Consider the following 20223-nt stretch of genomic DNA (forward strand, 5'->3'; position numbering starts at 1 on the left):
CAAGTCTTGATTTCTGTGGACTCATAAGGGTGCAAGACTTGGCCATTCCCAGGTTGTTTGGGCTTCTCAAGACTTGAATCCAGGGATTTACATTAATGACTGTCTCCTTCCACAGTGACAGCTGAAGGAGCCTTGGCCACATGCTGTGCCCCTGTACCCCAGTATTCTCCTCAACCAGACTAAAGCATTTGAAGACCACATTGTATACCTGAAGGAAAATGTTCCTGGGTAAAAAATAATCAGATATTTTGTGCATCATCTTCCTTATTTCTGCACTTGTACTGTCCCCAAAACAGATGCTTGTGGGACTAAGTAGTAAACTGGACTTTTTCTCTCTTTTATTTTAAAAATACATAGGCTCTGCTGTTTAATGCAAGCCATGAAAACAGTCATTCTAAGCACAACAAAGTAATGTAGGATGCAAGAGTCCATGGGTAACTCCCTTAAAAGAAATACTCTTTAAATGAAAGCCCCAGGGCTCGCACACGCCACAGCTCCTGTCAGTGAATGGGCAGATGAGTCGGGATCTTTCCCTTCATCCTGCTGCTCTTCAGCTCCGTCTCCTGGAGCCACCCACTGCAGGGGAAGAACCACCTTCCCACGCCGTAACAGCAGAAACAAGTTGCAAAGAGTCTAATTAATCAAGATTTCCTCAGAAAAAAAACATGTGCTAGAATATTTTATTTTGAAATAAAACTTTTAATTTGGAAATTTCAGTTCAGGGATCGATTTTTAAGTACTTGCAACAGACAAGTCTCTGCCGGAAGGATATATATATATTTTTTTTAAACATAAATTCTTTGTGATTAATACAACTTTTAAAATGTTTAAAATAGCTCAGAAAGCTGTTATTTATACCCTTTTATAAACACTTACAAAGTTTAAGCTAGTCAGACCACCTTCCTCAAAATCAGAAGAAATGGAATCATATGTTCTGGAAGAGTCAGTTATGTCTCTTCCATCATCTCCAGGGAGCTGTGCAAGTGGCACAGGCATTTGTCAATCAGCATCTTACTGGGATTACTCTTTGCCTGACTGTTGTCTGCGGCTGTATAGTGAGCTCACCAGTGCAGGGTCTGTCTGTCTTAGATGCTGGCTTATAGCTGAAGCAGGAACAGCAGCAGCCAAAGTGAGCAGTGGGGAAAGCTACTATTTCTGGGTGCTGCCAGGCCAGACTGGAGCAGTTCCTGTAAAACTCTCATCATCTGGGAAGAAAGACTACTTGTGACATCCATACTGGGATCTTTGTGTTGTACTGCCAAGCCATCTCTAACACATGCCAGCTTTATCAAGGAGCCATTAGCCTACCAAAAGAAAGGCAATCAATATCAGCATGCTTTTTTGTACCCTGTCAACAGTTCCTAAATAATACCTAGGATTCCACCTTGCACTTCAACTCTCCATGGTCCTTCTGATCATGGTATCAAGGAAGACAGGACCACTCCCTACCACCTTATTCAAAACCCAAACTAGCGATTGCCTGCAGATGACCCTGAACATGTTGACTTTTTGGTCCATGGTGTAAGTTTTTGTCCCTGTTTGGGATAGAGTGCTACAAACCCATCAGGGATGATGCTACTTTAGCAACAGTTGTCATGTCATCTGCTTCTTTTCTCGACATATTCCCTAGCGTGGCTGTCACTTTCAGTCAAATGCCACTGAACACAGAGTTATGGTAGTGATTACTACAGAGAATACGAAACACAAGGACAAATAATTTTAACTGAAGAGTCAGCAATGGAAAATGGTAGTCATCCTTTTATGACATAGTGCCTCCCAGTTGGACCTGGGCTCTGCAAAATGGGGAAAGGACTATAGAACTGCATAGATCCATTATCCTCTATGGTTCAGGAAGACAAGTTCATTAGGAACTACAGCTTCATTAGGTAGCAAGTGCTGCCTGGTTTTCAAGCTGTGATCTATTTCTTATCTTGGATTGTGCCACGGATTTTCTCTCCCAATCACAGTTGACTACCACACCTCACTGATTTTGGCGATGGGGGGTAGATCTTGCTTTAAGAATTATAAGCTAGAGTTTCAGCAATACCACAGTAATATCTGCTAAACATTACTCAGTATTGTCCATGTACAACTATGCCCTTATTTGTCCTCTCTGGTGTGGTAAGGGATCACTTGCCAAATGTCTACAATTATTAGCAGCTCCCATTACGGAGCTAATCAACACTCACTGATTATATACACCTGAGTACACAGTAACAACAAAAACACCGAACCACACCTTTGCAATATATATTTACCTTTTCATTTAAGAGATGTCCAAATTTACAATGTAAATCAAGTAGTAAAATGAAACCACAAACACCAGTTAAAAATATTATTAAAAAATGTGACTGTTTTGGACACACTGGCGGGTACAGGGAAAAAAAGCAGGGCACTACATTACTCTGTGGGGATCTTCGTCCTTTTAAGGTTTGTTTTTTGAAGGCAAAATGTATTAACATTTAATCTATCATTATAATGATATATAGTAATTTACAAAGAATTGAAAGAGTCAGAAAACAACGATATCTTAGAAAGTTCTATGTAATTTCTTCGGCTTCCAAAAGAAGTTCTCAGCTATAATTGCTTAAAGTAGGCTTCAAAAGATTTGATAAACGAGCACCTGCAGCAAATACATGGCTTTTTCTATTTTATTATCCATTTCTCCTAATAGGTTCTACAAGACGTAAACATGAATGGAGATCAGAGAGGGAGCCAGATTTTATGTTTTACCTACACTATTCTGAAAACAGGGTAATAATTATAGAAATGGCTGAAGCTTGCGTGGCGGTTTGTTTGTTTAAGTGAAGTACTCCCCCAGTGTTTCTCTTCTCCAAGTTCAATGATTAACTCCACTTAAAACCCAATCCTTGTGTGTCTGTTGACAAAAATCTCTGCAACATAAAAGATTTAATAGCAATACTTGGCATAAAATATTTTGGCAAAATGAACCGAGTATCACATCAAACACAGCTGAAAGGCAGATTTCACAGCCAACAGAGCAGTCTTATCGAACTCCAAATTGTGATGTTCTTTTATTGTGGCAAAATCAAAATTACTTCTATCTTACACAGTTTCTTTGGTCAAGGTGAAAGCATGTTAGATATTGTTACTTGTCTTCTTCGCAGGGATGTAGTACATATTCCACTATGGCAAGACTCTCTGCTTCCTTGCTCAAAATTGTACCATATATTGCTGTCCTGTTTCACAAAATTTAAAGCTGTTCTGGTGAATACAGAATTTTCATTTGGAGTTAAAAAAAAAAAAAAAAATCTTCATGTTGCTTTCATTTAGAAGCTCTTTGCCTTGTCACTGCTCTTGCTATTTAAAGCGCTGCCTTTCTGTTTATCAAAGCCAGTTTTCTTCCTTCTCTTTTACATTTTTTAAGATAAAAAACCTAAACAGTTACCTCCCCACTGAAATTATTCTCACAACACATACCAAATTGACTTTAAAACATTAAATTTGCCAAATTTCTCCTGCAGGCTGAACTGGCATCTAAATATGGCTCCTTTATTTATGTAAGTGGAGGCTTATTTACTCGAGAGACAATTTTTTTTGAGGATTTTCCTAATGAGTGTTGTGAGAGCAGCTAAAAAAAATTTGAATTAGTTTTTCATTTCTAATTTTTGGAACATCAATTTTCAGACAATTTTTTGGACATATAATTAAACATGAAGTGAATTATCTGTTTACAAGAACTCTCTTAATGTATGGCTTTCACTGCAGATAGGCCGTGCAGTCAGGCTGTAACCTGAGTCCAGCACTGACACCGCTTCCAGGCAGAGATGCTACTGCACATACCGCAGCCCCACAGTTCAGGAAGGATGCAGTCCTAAATGGACCTTCAGCAGGGACAAGGCCCACTGGGTGAGAGCTCCAGGCCTCTTCATAGAGGCTCTTCCTTTCATGTCCACCAAGATGACCAGAGTGAACCTGCCCAAATGGGGAATTCCCTCACAGCTGGGGAGGCTTTGCCCCTTGTTTATTATGACAGGTGGAAGTTCAGCTAGACATGCATCCCATAAACTGGAAATATTGTCTCAGCAAAAATCCCCATGTTCATTCATTTTTAATTCTCACAACCTGCAGTTTTTGTGCAGGGCTGTTGCATGATTTCGGCAGATATTTGTAAAGCTCAAAGGAAAAATTGTTTTAGAATTTTTTATGTTATGAAAATGAGATCAAAATAATGGTTTTCCTGTTTTACAAATACATTTAAGACCACTCAAAAGCCGCCTGAAGTTTAGACCCTCACATTTCTCTCGATTATTTACATCATGCTAAAACATCAAGGCACCATTACACTTGACCCCTCCTGCGCCGAGCACAGCGTCGTGTCCCAAAGAGCCATGATAAACGCTCTGATCCAGCAGACGTTTACAAGATGCTTGACTGTAAGCATGTGAACAGGCTCACTGAAGTAAAGTAACACAGAATTAAGTCAGAGGTAATGTAAATTTTTAAGACTCCATGAGACTTACAGTGAGTCCTGCTCAGACTCAGAGGCCAGTCTTTTTGGAGTTAAATGAACAGGGTCTATCCGGACACAGGTAACAAATTCCACAGGTACACACATCTACACCACTGAGCACCAAAAGTGTTGCACACTGCCCCTGAAATGATACCTGCTGACACCCAGCTTGTCAACAACAAGCTGAAACGACATCTGTTCATTGCTCCTCTCATTTCACACACATTTCAAACCTACACCCATGTCATCCCAGTGACTACAGGCAAAAATATCAAGTGATTCCTAACCATTTTCCTTCGTGCACACAGGAACGGATCACCCCTTTCAGCCAGAGGGTGTCACATACTCATCCTCCGTTTTGTTAATTCCAACACAATACACATCATTTTGTAGCTTAGATTATTTCCTAATTAGTACATACTCTAATGAAAATAAAAGGAAACTCCAAATGATAAAGTTATGAATATGCAGTTAAACTTAGAAAATGTAGACTAGAGGGCAAACTCTCAATCCTGAACAGATACATTGGTGTAAATGTGAAGTTGACTGTTGCCATGGGTGGAATATCCCCAAATTTATACTGGCAGAAAAAAAAATAATCTAGCTAACAGTTCCTAAAATTACTAAATGAAATAATAGCTCTTAAATAACATATTTGTAACTTTGATAACAGTACTAGCACGTTGCAGATCTCCAGACAAATCAAGCACAATTACACTTTAGTTAGAACTATTTCTCACTTAAACTAAACTCATGTCTATATTTTAATCAGAATATAATTTCTTTCTCAAGTATCACAGATTCTTCTCCATAAGTAGTATCCATGTATTTTCAGTACCTGCACTGGCCTATACAATGTGACATCTATTTTTCATACAGGTGTGAAAAACTGGTTCTGAAACTGTTTCCTACCAGAGGTGTCCAATTCCAGTCCTATTTGAGTTTTGTTTTAGGATAACTCTTGTTTAATTGTATTTTTCATGTTAAGTTGCAAACTAGCACTAATAATAGCCAGTATTTTCACAAGAGCTGGAATATTCTGCCCATTAGTTATCATAAAATCCTGTATTCTGAACATAACTTCAGACAGTTATGTGAATTATTTGTTAGCTGTTAGCTGGATTTATGCTTTTCATCTTAGCCTGAACTTCTCTCATGAGCATTCAGATAAATTATTTTGAAGGCGTTCAAGAGCTAAGCATTCAATTGTATTATGTTAAATTACAAGATATCTATATTCATGCATCACAAATGAATGTGCTACAGTTTACTTAATATTTTGCATTATTATATAAATACGAGTCTTTCCACCAATGCATTAGTCCCTTTTCCCCCCTAGTGTTTAAGATTGTACTGAAGTCCCGTTGATGCCATAATTGAGGTTAAGCATGTGCATAAGTGCTGTTGAGATGGGTGCCTATTCCCCAACGTGCCATTTGTCTCTGGTAGATGACGGAAGATCGCTTTACCCTTTGCTCATTAATACAAATACATTTTATCCTCTCTTTGCACTAGCTATGTGCCACAAAATCATTTTAATGATTTTGTTATTTATAGGTATGCACATTTCAGGAATATTCCATATACCTGTATGTGGAATTACACCTGATAATGCAGTAATTCATACTTCAAATACTACTTGGGTGCAAAATACGCATTTGTAACTTTACAGTGTATTTCAGTGCACCCAACAAGCGTAAATTAAGATTAAGCACTCAACTTTAACCCTGCGTTTCCTGGCTTTAAGCTTCATTGTGCCATCTTAATATTGGGTTGGCACAGTAAGTATACAGAATATCTGTTACAAGGTTTATGAATAAGTGATTCTCATCTCCTTTGTAAGCAAAACTGACTCCATTACAGGAGAGAAGAGACATCAAGCTAACTGATTACATGAAGTCATAATCCTCTATTGAGACATTGCACAATGACATTGTTAACATTAGTATGCAATATTTATTATAAATAAAAGAGGCTATTGAGGCTTTCAACCCATAAGCAGCTCTGTGTGGATGACTTCACTGCAGGAACACAGTAGAGTTATAATGAGGATAAAAGATTTATTTATACCTAAATATGTTCTCATTAGTAATTCTGCATTAGCACGTAGCAGATACAATTGAAGGACCAGTAGGGTCTTTATGTTTTGTTTTGGTATGTTTTTTTTTTTTTTTTTAATCACTATATATTGTTTGCACTTTCACTACGAACATATAGTTAAAAAAAAAGAAGAAATTAGGTAATGAATTTCTTGTATGGTGTATTATTAACTCTCATGAATGAAGAATTATTCCATTTTTATGGGATACAATAACATCCTATCACTCCATAACAGAGAGATCCAGCAGGCCATTAGCACTCGGTAAAAATGTAACCTATAGTCATGAAGCACCACAGTGTTATGTAAGATTTCTTAATTACCTGCCTTTATATTATACTCTTTCCCAAACACCATTTTTCATATTTCTCTTAACGCCACAGTTAAGGACTAACCCACACTGCACCCAAACAACTGCCTGCAGTCCCTTCCAAGATCTCTCATTGACTCTGTGCTGTCAATTTGAAGGAAATTCAACAGAGCTTAACACCAAATTGTCCATACTACCTCACTTTGTCTTGCTACCGTAAATATCTCTCTCCCTCCTCTCAGGGGCCTGGGTTTGCTTTCAGACTATTGTTTCACACTCACCTTCATCACGTGAAACCTAATAAAAATAAGGTAATGGTTCAAAGTATATGTCCATACTTCATATTTGACTACTATATTTTTTGTTTGAAACCCAATCCTCCTTTTTGGCTAGCCTAATTTGTCATCTTTAATTTATTTTTCAGTGTTCTTAAACAGTTCTATTGGTAAAACCTTTAACATAGTTTGGGATATTTCACTACTAATGGAATTACAGTACAAGATGATTACGTATGTGTATATATTATATGGAGAATATTCTCTCTGTTACAAGAACCCATCCCATAACCACTACTTAACAGAATCACCAGGAGAAAAAAAACCTCCTAAAATAATGCATTATTTTTTACCTTAGAAGAACAAAGTTCATCAGGTATTCATTTCTCATCTTGGGAATTACATTGACATGGTTCATCTCTTTCTAAAACTGCATTTAAGTTGATTATGTGTAAGCTGACTGATAAGAAAACCTTATTCATATTGAAAAACAAATAATTTAATTTAGAATCACTCCACTCAGTAGAGAAAGTCCTTACCAACAATTACTGAGAGATCTGAAGAATTCTACTCCACCTGCAAACGTGGATGAAAAAACATTTACTTTTCATGTTAATTTCAGCTGCTCATTTTCGGCAATAAAATCTCAAACCTTTAAAATTGAAAAATAAGGCAAATCCCTTGAAAAATACTTTTTCCTGTGGACTTAGCAGTCCTGTCATCTTAGTCTTCCCCTTTTATTCAGTATTTGTATAAAATTTTATTTATTCTGCTGAAAGCATGGTTTTGAAAAAAAAAGCTTTAATTTGAAAAGCCATTTACAATTTTGAAAAACAAGACAATATTTCCAGCTAGATTTACTTAAAGGAACTATCTATAAAAAATTAATACAGCTGACATAAGCTACTTTCATTTCCTATGCTCTTTCTGTCACTATACTTATAAACTCACATACTCTATTTAAAGAGATAAGAAGATGACAGTTCATTTGTTCCTGTTACGATATAATGGAACAGAAAATACAGAGATTGCATGAGTTTAATGTAATAGAAATAACGTGCTGTTTAGATCCTACTATCCTGGTATTTTCTGCCTCAGGCTGATGAAGTGCCTGAGGGAAACAGAACGATGAGCTTCATAATTTAGGTGAAACTCTTTGCATTTAAAAAAAAATTGTTTGCGTACATGTAAACTTAAAGAAGTACACAGTATAGATCTTCAGACTATTCATTTGGAATTCAGATTATGAGTTTTAGCATATTAAGTGCCAAATTTTTAAAAAGTATTTCCAAGTTTATAATATCAATTGCTTTGTGCTAATGATGCACAATACAAATGGGCTTGGAAGGTATTCCCCACTACCTCTCCTATCAATCCGGCTCTTAAGTCTTTAACTCCCCAAGGGTCCGGCCCAAGTCCCATTAAAACCACTGGAAACATTCCCACTGACTTCAGTGGAAGTCGGATCAAGATAGATCTTAAATTCAGTTATTGGACAAATATTAGTTTCTTCTGATTCATGCATTTGTCAGGCATAAAAATGACCCATTTTTGTTTCCTTAATGAGTTTTTCACAGTAATCTAGGTGGCTAGTGCATCTGCAATCTGACAAAACAGATATCTCTTGTTGCAGAGAGTATATATGAGTTTCCTCATCTATCTCAAAAAGTCTTACTATTCAGAACTCAGTACACGTTCTTTCCTCCTCACAACTATTTTTTTTTTTTTTTGTGACAACCTAGGCAATAATTCACAGCTCACTGGGTCTCCTAAATAACCCCCTTTATATTTACATGGTAGGCATTCCCCCATTACCCAGCAGGATCCAGCTGTATTGGCAGGCAGTCATTAGACATTGGTTAGACTCTGGAGGTTTAACATACCCTTCTCTAGTTAGTGTCTTTGAAAACACCCTGTATGGTTACCATGTCAGCAAATATATAGCAAATCTTGACAATTTAACAATAACAAACTGTGTCATTTTGTAATTTCCAAGTGGTTCCCTCTTTGGGTCCCATCCAGACTCCCACATGAAGCCTTTAAAGCTCAGAAGCTTTTCACCCAATGGAGGATTGTTACGTTTCTTTCTTTGGCTAGAAATTAAATGAGCTATTGAGTCTCTTTGCTAAAACTTTCATTAGTGTATACTTGCTTGGTGCTATGTATTGCAGTTACTTTAACCCAGCACCACTAAGAATTCTGGGGGAAATGAAAATTATGCAAAATCACGCCCTCTATTGATAAATGGAGAAAAGTCCATTTAGGAAACAGAGATGAACTAGAATAAAGGTAATAAAATATGTTATGAGAAAGATGCCCAAGTCTAACACTCACAGAAGTGAGATTTTCACTAGGAAGATACAATCTGAGCACAGACGAAGAGCCAGACTTCCAGGGCTTACGGTCTTGCTCTGTCTGACGAAGCTCCCACAACCAACTTCCTCCACTGCCTAGGCAAAGTTATTAAAGACACTGCTGTACAGCCTGCCTTGATGCTGACCTCCCTCATGCAAACAGGACCTACCGGGTCCCTTACTCCTTCCCTTTCCTAAAACATGGATCACAGGAATAACGAAACCTCTTTGAATTCTTTAGTAAGTGCCAAGTTATATTACAAAAGCTTGTAGGAATATTAAAGAAGAAAACATAGAAGTTGATTCATATTAGCATTACTGATGCTTGGTACTGGTAATTCTGCTTGTTCTGAAGAAACCTCCAAACAAACTTGGAGTGACAGATTGCCAATCATGCCTAGAGCAGTTTGCATCCTATAAGCCTTGAATTTGAACAAATGTTCAAAACTGGATTTGTTTACTTCATGGATAAATACTTCAAATTAATATCTCCAAAGTGCTTACATTAGCAAAAAGACTCAAGGAATGTGAGTTTGTTTTGAAGAAAAAAAAAGAATACAATCATCTTTTTGTTTACAATTGGACTGCTCTCTTTTTAATATTATCTGAAAGTTGAATTGGGGTATCTGTTTCTTTGAGGAGAACCAGAGCCTTCATGATACAATGCCTCATATGTGTCACATACAATGTTATTAGATATGTCCAGATTTAAGGAGCAAATTCCGGGTAATTCTTAAAATAAGAGCCATTCACACTGATCCAGAAGTCATGATGGAATATGAAAAGTATGTGGTGACAGTTAATCTGAGAAGTCATTGCTCACGTTAGCAAAATTAGTAAAAGTATTTTGAAATCTTTAAGAGCAATAAGCACTTGAGTATGTATTTCCCATGTTCACAAAATTCAAGTAACATGCTGACAGCACCAAACAATTCACCACCACGGTTGTAATGAAAGGAAGAAGCCCCAAACCCCACAAATTGTTTGGAGTTTTCTTAATCAAAGTGAGTATAGAACTCAAATTTCTGTAGAACACAATATCCCTCTATCATTTGAAATGCTTTGACAATGTTTCTTTTAAACTGATTATTTGCTTAAAGTTCAAGCTAAGAGAAGTAACATCCTATGAAAAGAAAGCCTGGGTGCAGAGCAGTATTTTTGGATGCTAATTGCTCGTGTTACTAGCCATCCATGAAACACATGCTGAAAACACTCAAAAGTGTTCAGAAATGCCTCTCTAAGTCATAAATCTTTTACAGGTACAATTATGTGAGAGCAGGGATAGGAAAAGCGCATTCAACATCTGGAGTCAGATGAGTTTACTGAAGTAAAATTGCAAAATTAAATTTAGATGAACTTAATTAAAAAAGGAGATCCATTTTAATATGGACATTCATCAACTTCTTATTGAAAACCTTTCTGCCTCAAGAAAATATAATAAAGTATGAACACAAAAACCATATAAAAGCTGAAATGAAGTGTGAAGGGATGGTCAAACAAAGAAATGCAGTAAGAAGGAACACTCTTTTTTCCTCATTTTAACATATATGTGTATATACACACACTTTTCCTTTAATTGTACAGAAAATGGAACTATTTTATTATTCCATAACAGTGGAAAAAGTGAACTGGTCATCTGTATGCCCTGAAGGTCACTAATCCTTCTGAAGCATATGCTACGTATTTACTGATAACATGTATACAGAACTTTCCCTCTCTCCCTGTATGAATTTATAATCAGTCACATTTTTCTCCTAAACGTTAAGAACATTATCTAAAATCAGTTATATTTCTTAGTGCTTAAATGTTCATTACCCAAGTTGCTCCTCCTGAAGTGAATGGGAGTTTTGTCACAGGGCTGGACCTTGGATGACTCATAATGGATTTTCATTTGCCTTAGTTAAGACACAACAGATGAGGCTCTCTTGCTTTCCTTTACTAGGTCATTAGCGTCTTCTGTTTCCAGGGGAAAAAGATCTAGTAATTCAGTACCAGTCACTTCTAGCTTCCATGCATTCTGTCTGTCAGAATCGCATTGACTTTCAGCTCTCCATTGTATAGTGCATACAGGATTTAATAGTGTCAAGCAACAATTTGAAAAGTTTAGAATAGCGTTCTTAGTATCATATTATTTCCTTACAAAATTGCCTTGATAATTTGTTGTTCTACACCTTGTTTATGTGATCAAGTAACATGTTATGAATGCTGTATTCTTATATTTCTAATAAAGAGCATTACTAATACAGGATGCTCTGAGGGGGATACTGGCCTTTCTTAGGAACACATTCCAACATTATAAAACTTACCCAGCAATAATGAAATGTAATTTGTCATGAGGATTCATGATAACACATTATTATATTCATTTTTGTATGAAAAGAGCATGATTGGATAGAAATGCTATTGTTGCTGAATATATCTTTACAGTGAAGCAGAGATTTGATTGAACTACTTGGTTAATGATGATAAATTGCTAGAGGAATGCTGAATACAGGTTTTGTTTCCATGTTAGAAGAGTTCTAGGTTTTGTGGTAATTTAATTTAACATATATATATATATACTTCAAAAGCCTGCAATTGGCAGGACTCGGAAGTGGTGGGACTGCACATCTGTATCACAGTGATCTAAAACCAGCATGAGCATGACTGGACAGGTTGAGGTCAAAGGGCTGTCTACATCCTGCCTCTAACAGCGGCCATTAGTTGATGCTAAGTGGAGGAGTATAGCACGCAGTGATATCCCTCCCCTGACCTCCTACTTCCCCAGATCCCAAAATACTTAATGCAGTATGTGGCAAAACAGTGAGACTAATTTTGACCAAAATATAATCACAGGCAATATCATGATCTAAAAATTAAAAAGCTGAACACTTACACACCAATATGATTTCCTGTTAAAGAACTACTCCATACTACATAACTAAGTTTTCTGCAAAATGTATTCCAATTTGATGGGAAGTATGGCAGGACTCAGCTGCTGCCTCTTCCTTTTCTCTTTTACTAAAGCTGAGAATTTATCTCAGTAGCAGAAATTTTGAGCTTCAAGATGCAGACAGACTGCATCCCTTCACAAGGTCTTCACAGCAGTATCTGAGAATATGACCCAAGGTTTGAGCAATCAGACTGGTTACAATAAAGATAGCATTAGAGGGGAAAATAATTTGTAATTTTCCTACTTATTGCTTGGTTCTCAGCAAGAGGACCCTACTGAATTTCCTTTTTGTTCATTTTACTTTCTCTTTGGAGCCTGCCCACCATCCTTCTGTAAATGGTTACATTTTTCAAAATGTACAATGACAACCTTCTGAGAGCAGTTACATTAGTAGAGAGGACAATAAAAATGGCTCTTCTCATTTTAGCTTGATGAAAATTGCTCAGAACCTGTGTCCTGAGCTCAGTCTCTTGCAGATCAATACATGTTCTTACATCTCTGTATCCTTGCATTAGCCAAGGGGAAATACATTTTTCACACAGATTCAGTTTCACTGTAACATAACAGAAAATAGTAATATTCTAATGTGGTTTATTATGGTATCTTTAGACCTTACCACTGAGACCAAACGTGAAGATCCTTAAATTGCTGGCATCAGTGTTCCTGTAGAGTCTGGCACAAATTCAGATGGGCGATCCTGCCAAAAGTCAGAGGAAAATATTCATCAGACAGATGATTATGTTTAATCACACTTTCCCAGTACCCATGGAAGCCTTACTTTATAGATGCCTACTGCAGGTTTTATGATAAGACCACTAAAATAGATCTGAACACAACACACCAGCACGTTGATTTTTTGAGTGACTGTGAACCTGAATATCAATTCTCACAGGGCACTTTCTATAGAGAAACTGTCCTTTTATGAAAGTAATGCAACAGATTTTACTAGGAAAAATAACAGTGTAATGAATTAGTTTTAATAAACTGCATTAGAAAGATGCCTCATGGAAAAAAAACCAAACACACACAAACACACACAATTGGCTAATCCTAAATTTACGAAGCATACACTCATACACAGTTCATTTTCATTTCAGATCAAAGAGGTTTTGAAGTTCAAACAAATTTGCCTCCTAATAGTTTTAGTACAGGATTATCTCTCTTAACATCTGAAAAATAACATTCAGAGTTGGCATGTAACAGCTTATTTGTATCGCAGCACTTCAGGGACAAGACGACTTCTAATTTCTACTGTATGTGAAACGTTTCTTTCATTGAAGTATTGAAATTCCTACACAAAAGAAAAACAGGACTAAGAAAAACTCCAGCAAAAGGATTATTTTATCAAATAAATGTATAACAATTATTTTTTGCTATTTACTTTTAATTCATCCATATTATAATGTAAATACAGGTATGTACAGGTATACATTTATTTCATTAAGGTTTACATGGTTATTTTAAAAATTATTCAAATTACTTCTGTTTAGGACAACATGAAAACTATCTTGAAGTGAAAGCAAAGAAGAAATGGGATGGATTACAAGAAATACATAGGTGGGTGGAGAATTTTTTGGGGGTCAGACCAGTTTTATAAACTTGTAGCACTCAAATCCAAGTTGCCTCTATACAGTAACAGAGCAAATTCAAAACAGTAAAAAAACTGTAAGGAGCTAACATCAAGCCCAAGACGAGTACACAGGGTCTCTATGTCTCTCTTTTCCTCTTTTACTCAAGCTCCCAATGAAAATATTACCATTTTCACTGTATAACAACGAATTCCTTGGAGTGAAATTTTTCAAAAACATGTAAGAGAACTGGGTGTCTAATTCCCTCAGGCAGTTTTGAGAAGTGCACGATTAATATACTATATAGCTCCTTATACATCAAACAATTTCCCAGTGCACTTCACATTAATCTTTAATCTAGACACTTTAATCTTCAAATCTTCATACAAAAATCTTCAATGAAAGGTTCTTTCTGGGAGATTATAGTATATTTAACACAATTTAAAAACTACTAGTGCATCGCCCTAGCTTTTAATACCCAGAAAATGTTTTATAAATTAGATCAACTACAACTTGGCCAAAGTTTCTGTGCTTTTAATATCTTTGGAGGGAGATTACAACAAAAGGGTGCTGAAGGGAATGACTTAGCTGGTTAAGCATCAGTTCTCAATACTTTAAATCACCCCGGAAGCATAGCTGCAGACTGCAGAGTTTATCCAGCATTTCACTTTTTCCAAGGTAAGGACTAGCATCTCCATATGTTATTGGGAAAACAGCATAGCTTACAGTGTATACTGCTCTGTTCTGGCAGCTCTCTGTGTGCACATCTGGCCACGGACATAGTTTCCATATCTGTGTTTTTGCCAAAAATATTAACTGTTAGAATAGTGTGCCAGGCCCATTCTGCAGGGATACAGCCATGACTTCAACTACTCCTGGCCTTTACTGCTCCCTTCAGTGCTGTTTACTCTGCCACAGCACCTCTGAATTCTACTCACGGACCAGGACTTCACAGTATTAGCCTGTCTAAATCCACGGTGGAAAAAACTTCTAAGAATTTATACGGTGGATTCAGGACAAAAGGCAATAGGTCAGTATGAAGTAAGAGGGGAAAAAAAGAAGATAATAGCCATTACGATAAGCACTATTTTTGTAGGCAGCCTGGCAAAGGCACATTTTGAGGAGAGATTTCAAGAACCAATTTTGCAGAACTGTCTGAAGAGTTTTGATGGGAGAAAGCAGGAAGGAGCTGGCTTGAAAGTGAGAGTTGAGGAAGAAATGGACATCGTGACTCAAACTGAGGTTGAGGCTGTTGTTTTCACACTGACTAAGAGATAACAGAGTAGAGAAAGGACAAATAAGCTGCCTAAAAGAGAAAAGGAAGAGTCACGTATCACCTGAGTGTTATGGTCAGAAAGCAATATGGCCAAAAAACCACAAACTAGGAAAATGAGGTTTTTAACAGAATTATTTGAATTGGGTAAGATTATGTTTGTTGAGATTTGAGAAAATAAATTTACAGTGCAAGAAATCTAAGAGTCAATATGGATAGCCAGGAAAGACCACATCAAACTTTACATGTCAGCTGGATTTGAGGTGGCAAAGAGAAATCTCAGTTGAAGACAACACTTCGGTAGTGAATTTGGGTGACAGATAAGGTGATAGGTTGTTAACAGACATCATGAGAAAGAGTAACTGAGAGGACTTCTGGAGAAAGAGTAAGGATGAGTGTTTCAGTGATGTTGATTTGAGATACCACTTCAGTATTTACACAGAAACAGACAGATTTTAGTTTGGGTAGGAAGAGGCAGGCTTGAAGGACAGAGGTCCACATAGTTCCTTATCAGCCTCATTAATATGGTAGCTGAATTTGTGCTTTCTTGTGAGATAAACTCATGGATAAACTCGGAAGGAAGTAAAAACCTGACTCTCTCATAAACTTCTGCAACTGAAGACTTGACAAGGCAGATTCACCAAAGAGCACACAGAGAAAAAGCTAGTGTCATGGAAGTAGTAAGATTATCAAAGTTACAATATATACCAAGACACCTGCTAGGTTCACATGGTCAAAGCTGGAGTACTGATTCTCTGATCAGGCTGGAAAAAGTTATTACAGACTGGTTTGAGCAGCTCCTGTTGTCTACAAAGAGTAGGAATAAGATGTCAGCGACTGCAGTGTGTTCCACGCATTCAAGGATGAGAGCTTATTAGAAGGGTGGGGGCGGGGGGAGGGCAGTGTGAACACCAGGACATTTTGAAGAAGTGAAAGACCAAGGCAACCTTGAATTGTGTGAGAAAAGAGGAAGAATAGAGTGACAGATTGAAGGAAAAAAAGGGATAAGATGAGGCCACTGCATAAAGCAGACAAGCAAAGAAGGATAGCAGTTGGAAAACTTTATAACTTGTGACAGGCTAGAGGACTGTTTCAGGAACAGAGTAATGAGTGAAAGAAGGAGTTATGAAGATGAAGGTCATATTTATCAGTTTTCACCAGGAACAAATTGTCAAGATCCTTCTCAGAGAAATAAATTGTGGTGGGAGAAGAGGTTTGAGGAATGAACCAAAGGTGGCAAAAGAGGAGATTAGGACTGTGGATGAAGATTTCAATTACAGTAGCTAGGCATCTGACAGAATTGAGAGGGGGAAAAAGAATGACTGTGTTGTGGACTGTCAGCTTGGTCACAGTATTTCTACCAGAAATGCCTTGTTGCACAAAGCAACAAGCAGACAATGTATCTGTAAGAACAGTGGTCTCAATGGCTTTGGAGAGAATCAGAGAAAGGGCAGATGCTGAACTCAATCAATTCAGGAACATTGCTTGCTTTTGTGGAAGGAGATCAAGGGAGGAGAGACAACAAAGAAGTTTCTGGGCATTTTCCACTCTTGCTAGACCAAGTCGTAAGTGGGTCTTTAAAACTCTCATGGTGTCTGTCACAGTTGAACAGAACTTGACACGTGGATGAGTTTAATTTACCATGGAGCCACAGCACTTCAGAAATGACTGCAAATCCATAAAAGGTCCCCGAATACCTGGTTTATATTCAGACACAATACCTGAACTGCCTAAAAGATGCAAGCATATTTGTCCCACTATGCTTTTTATCTCAGAAAAATCTTATGATCGGTACTTTGAGGCAAAACCTATGAAGTATTTCACATTCATGGGACATGTTTCAGTGTGAGGACATGAACATTTGATGATTTGGGCTGAAATTTCCTTTTTTTTTTTTTATGGTCAAGTCCATTCTAGGAATAGAAAGATGCATGCTAGCAATCCTATCATGTTTCTGGTACTGCAGAAGGATTTCAGCACACACAGTTTTGAGCAGAGGCAGCAGCAAGCCCCTCAAAGCACTGGCAGACAAATGGCTGATACAATGTCTGACAAAGCTAATGTTATGATTTATATAAGGCAAATTTATAGTCCTGTGAAGCAAGGAAGAGCTTGGAGATAATATGACCACTTATGGTCCAGAAAGCTTAATAAAAATACACTGTTTTAAAAAACTGAGAATGGATTTTTTTTTTTTTTTGGATGATGATATTTTCTTATTAATGATTCGAATGAAATTTAATACTGTTTTGGCAAAGTCAGGAGTTGAGACTAAAGGAGTGAGAATGGGAAAAAAAAAAAAGTAAAAATTCTAAGTTAAAAAGCTTTAAGAAAGATAATCTCAAGTAACATCCAAACGTACATTCAGAATGGAACAATTAGCTGAGAGGACAAAATTGATGATTCCCTAAAGATAAAATTTATATTGCAAATCACAATCGTCTGTGATGGCACCCATGACTTCAGCTTGCTAAGCAGTATGTCACAGATGGTATCAAGCACAACAGAGAGAAAGGCCTTAGCAAGAGAAACATTAAAATTGAGCAAACATTCACGAGCACTTTCAAAAATTTAGATATGAGAAAGAGTAACATAGTTGAACTGATAATGCCCTGAAATTCACTATTAAACCAATCCTTAATTTTATATGGTATTGTAGTCAACTTGTCTAAATGGATTACTACAAAATACTCATTAATTTACACATCCATTAGACTAGCTTGTGTAAAATATTTGTGTGACAGAAGAAATGCAGTAGCACCAAATATAACATTTTAGAATATGATTTCTCACCATTTTTTCTCTCCTTCATGAATCTACTCTTCACCTATTTCCATGTAAATGCATTGAATTTACTAGAATTTTCCAAAATAATTTTTGTTTCTTTAGATGTATACATGTACATTAAAAAGCTGCATCTACCTATCCACCTTGAATAAAAATTGACGTCCATGCTTTACTAAGGAGTGCAGCTCAGTGTAGCAACACCTGCTAGTACGCCTAACAGTGGAGTAAAACACTGGAAAATTACCACAAGTGTTATTTTCTAGAAATAATGTAAATTCAATATCAAATTGGTTGTGTAACTCAGATGTCACAAGGTTTCATACAGCATAGAAAAGCTGCATTTTAAAGTTTTATGGGGGGAGGAGAGAAGGTGTAAGGAGATGGGAGTTCCGTTTAACATTAAACTGCTCTCAATGCTCTGAAATACATGGAAGCAAGGTTAATTGAAAACCTGAAGTAATATAAAAATAAGTTCAGCCTTTAACAGGAATGCATATGGTGTATAAAGCTGCATTGAGCCCAGGTGGATAAGTTAACATTTTCAATGCATATTAGTTGAAGAAATGAAGAAGTAGAAGCAGATAATAGGTATTACTAAACTGAAATATTCTGAAGGCCTGGAAGAGATAGGAAACCACTACCATGGAAACATTTTAAAGATTACTTTTTCTTCCCCCATTGAGAGGGTAAAAAAGAATGTCCCCCATTTCCCTTTAGACAAAGTTTTTAATTGGCTATGGTTATCACCATCCCTCTAGGGAAACAGGGGTGGTTTTCAGAGACAGACTTTAAACAAGAACATCTGGACTCCCCTGTAAAGTCACATCAGTGAGGTACTGGATTTCACATCGCAGCTCTTCTCTGCCTCTGCATCCCTACACCCCGCTCCAGCAGAAGAGGAGCCTAGGCCTGCGGAGGTCTGCCTCTGTCCTGCAAGGATGCTTTTCTTTCTTTGGGCATGCTTTTATTAGGCTGGAGTTATTAATGACCCCTGAGAAACTGCAGGAATGATTCTATGAATTACAGTCTAAATCTTCATTATAATACACCTGTAAACATCCTATGCACTTGTATCCTATGTTATTCTTAAAAACCATTTAAATATAAACATATCTCTCTCTCGATACATAAGTAAGTAGATGCTTTCTCACTGCTACATAAAATGATTCCAGGTTCATCTACTACAAATACATGTGGTACAATGACCAGGTTCTCTTCTGTGCTGTCTCCATCAGCATGAAGCAACTACTGCCCAAGGCCAGGTAACGCTGAACCTATTTGAAGCTGTACTTTTTTTCCAGTAAAGTATTAGTAGTCTCTTCCACAACATAACAGTCCCCAGCTCTCCAAGAATTTGCCCTTTCCAAAATAGTGCAGCTTGTTTAACTATCATCTCTCCCTAGCCTCTGGGCAAAGGGATGCAAAGTTCAGACCTTCTGATTACCGAATACATGAATTTAATGTGACTCATAGGCAAATCAGTCAGGATCTCAGCAGTACACTAAAATTTCAAGGCACTGAGGCCTCTTTACAAACAAAAACTCCTGAAAAGGTGTTTTGTGACATCAAAATCAGTGACCCTAACTTCGAAGAAGTGGGCCTCTATATGCCCCAAAAGCACTTTTAGAAAGTTAATCACAAAGAGTATGCTGATTACAAAAAGCATGAAAACCCCAATAATAATGACACATGACACTTTAATGAATGGCCACTTCTTGCATATTTTGGAAGAGCGATATGCTATAATTTATCATTTAAAGTTAACAGCTAATTGAACAGCTTTTCTTTTATCACCTCTATATCAAAATATCCTTAGCATTTTATAGCAGTATCATGCTTTGCTACATTTGAGACTAACAGGCAATAACAACTCTCCCCCCATAATTCAAGACTCTGCCTTAAGCACAGTAATATATTAAAGTTTGAATGCTCAAGAGAATATATGTGGAAACTGATGCTTGTATTTCATTAGCTGCACCACAACCAACTTAATTACATGTCTAGAACATACTCATTTAAATGCAACTGTATATGTGACATAGTTTTGGAAACTCTGGCTTAAATTAACCATGTGCTTGTTGTACTTTCATTTTTCTTGCCACTGATTTACGAAGGACTATCATGAACCTTTGATTTCATTGTTTAATAGCAG

The 20223-nt window shown here is 37.0% G+C and overlaps 1 protein-coding gene across 2 annotated transcripts in view; it reads right to left on the reverse strand.

Moving 5' to 3' along the window:
• The window catches only part of SEMA6D (semaphorin 6D), a 225215-nt gene that overhangs the window by 122405 nt on the left and 82587 nt on the right, over positions 1-20223 (reverse strand). For both annotated transcript variants that reach the window (XM_086757155.1, XM_086757148.1), the window contains exon 2: positions 13060-13140. The gene's annotated coding sequence lies outside the window, so the exon portion shown is untranslated. The remainder of the gene's footprint in view (positions 1-13059; positions 13141-20223) is intronic.

This window comes from Chlamydotis macqueenii, chromosome 12 (genome assembly GCF_036417535.1).
Source record: "Chlamydotis macqueenii isolate bChlMac1 chromosome 12, bChlMac1.mat, whole genome shotgun sequence".
Classification (NCBI taxonomy): domain Eukaryota; kingdom Metazoa; phylum Chordata; class Aves; order Otidiformes; family Otididae; genus Chlamydotis; species Chlamydotis macqueenii.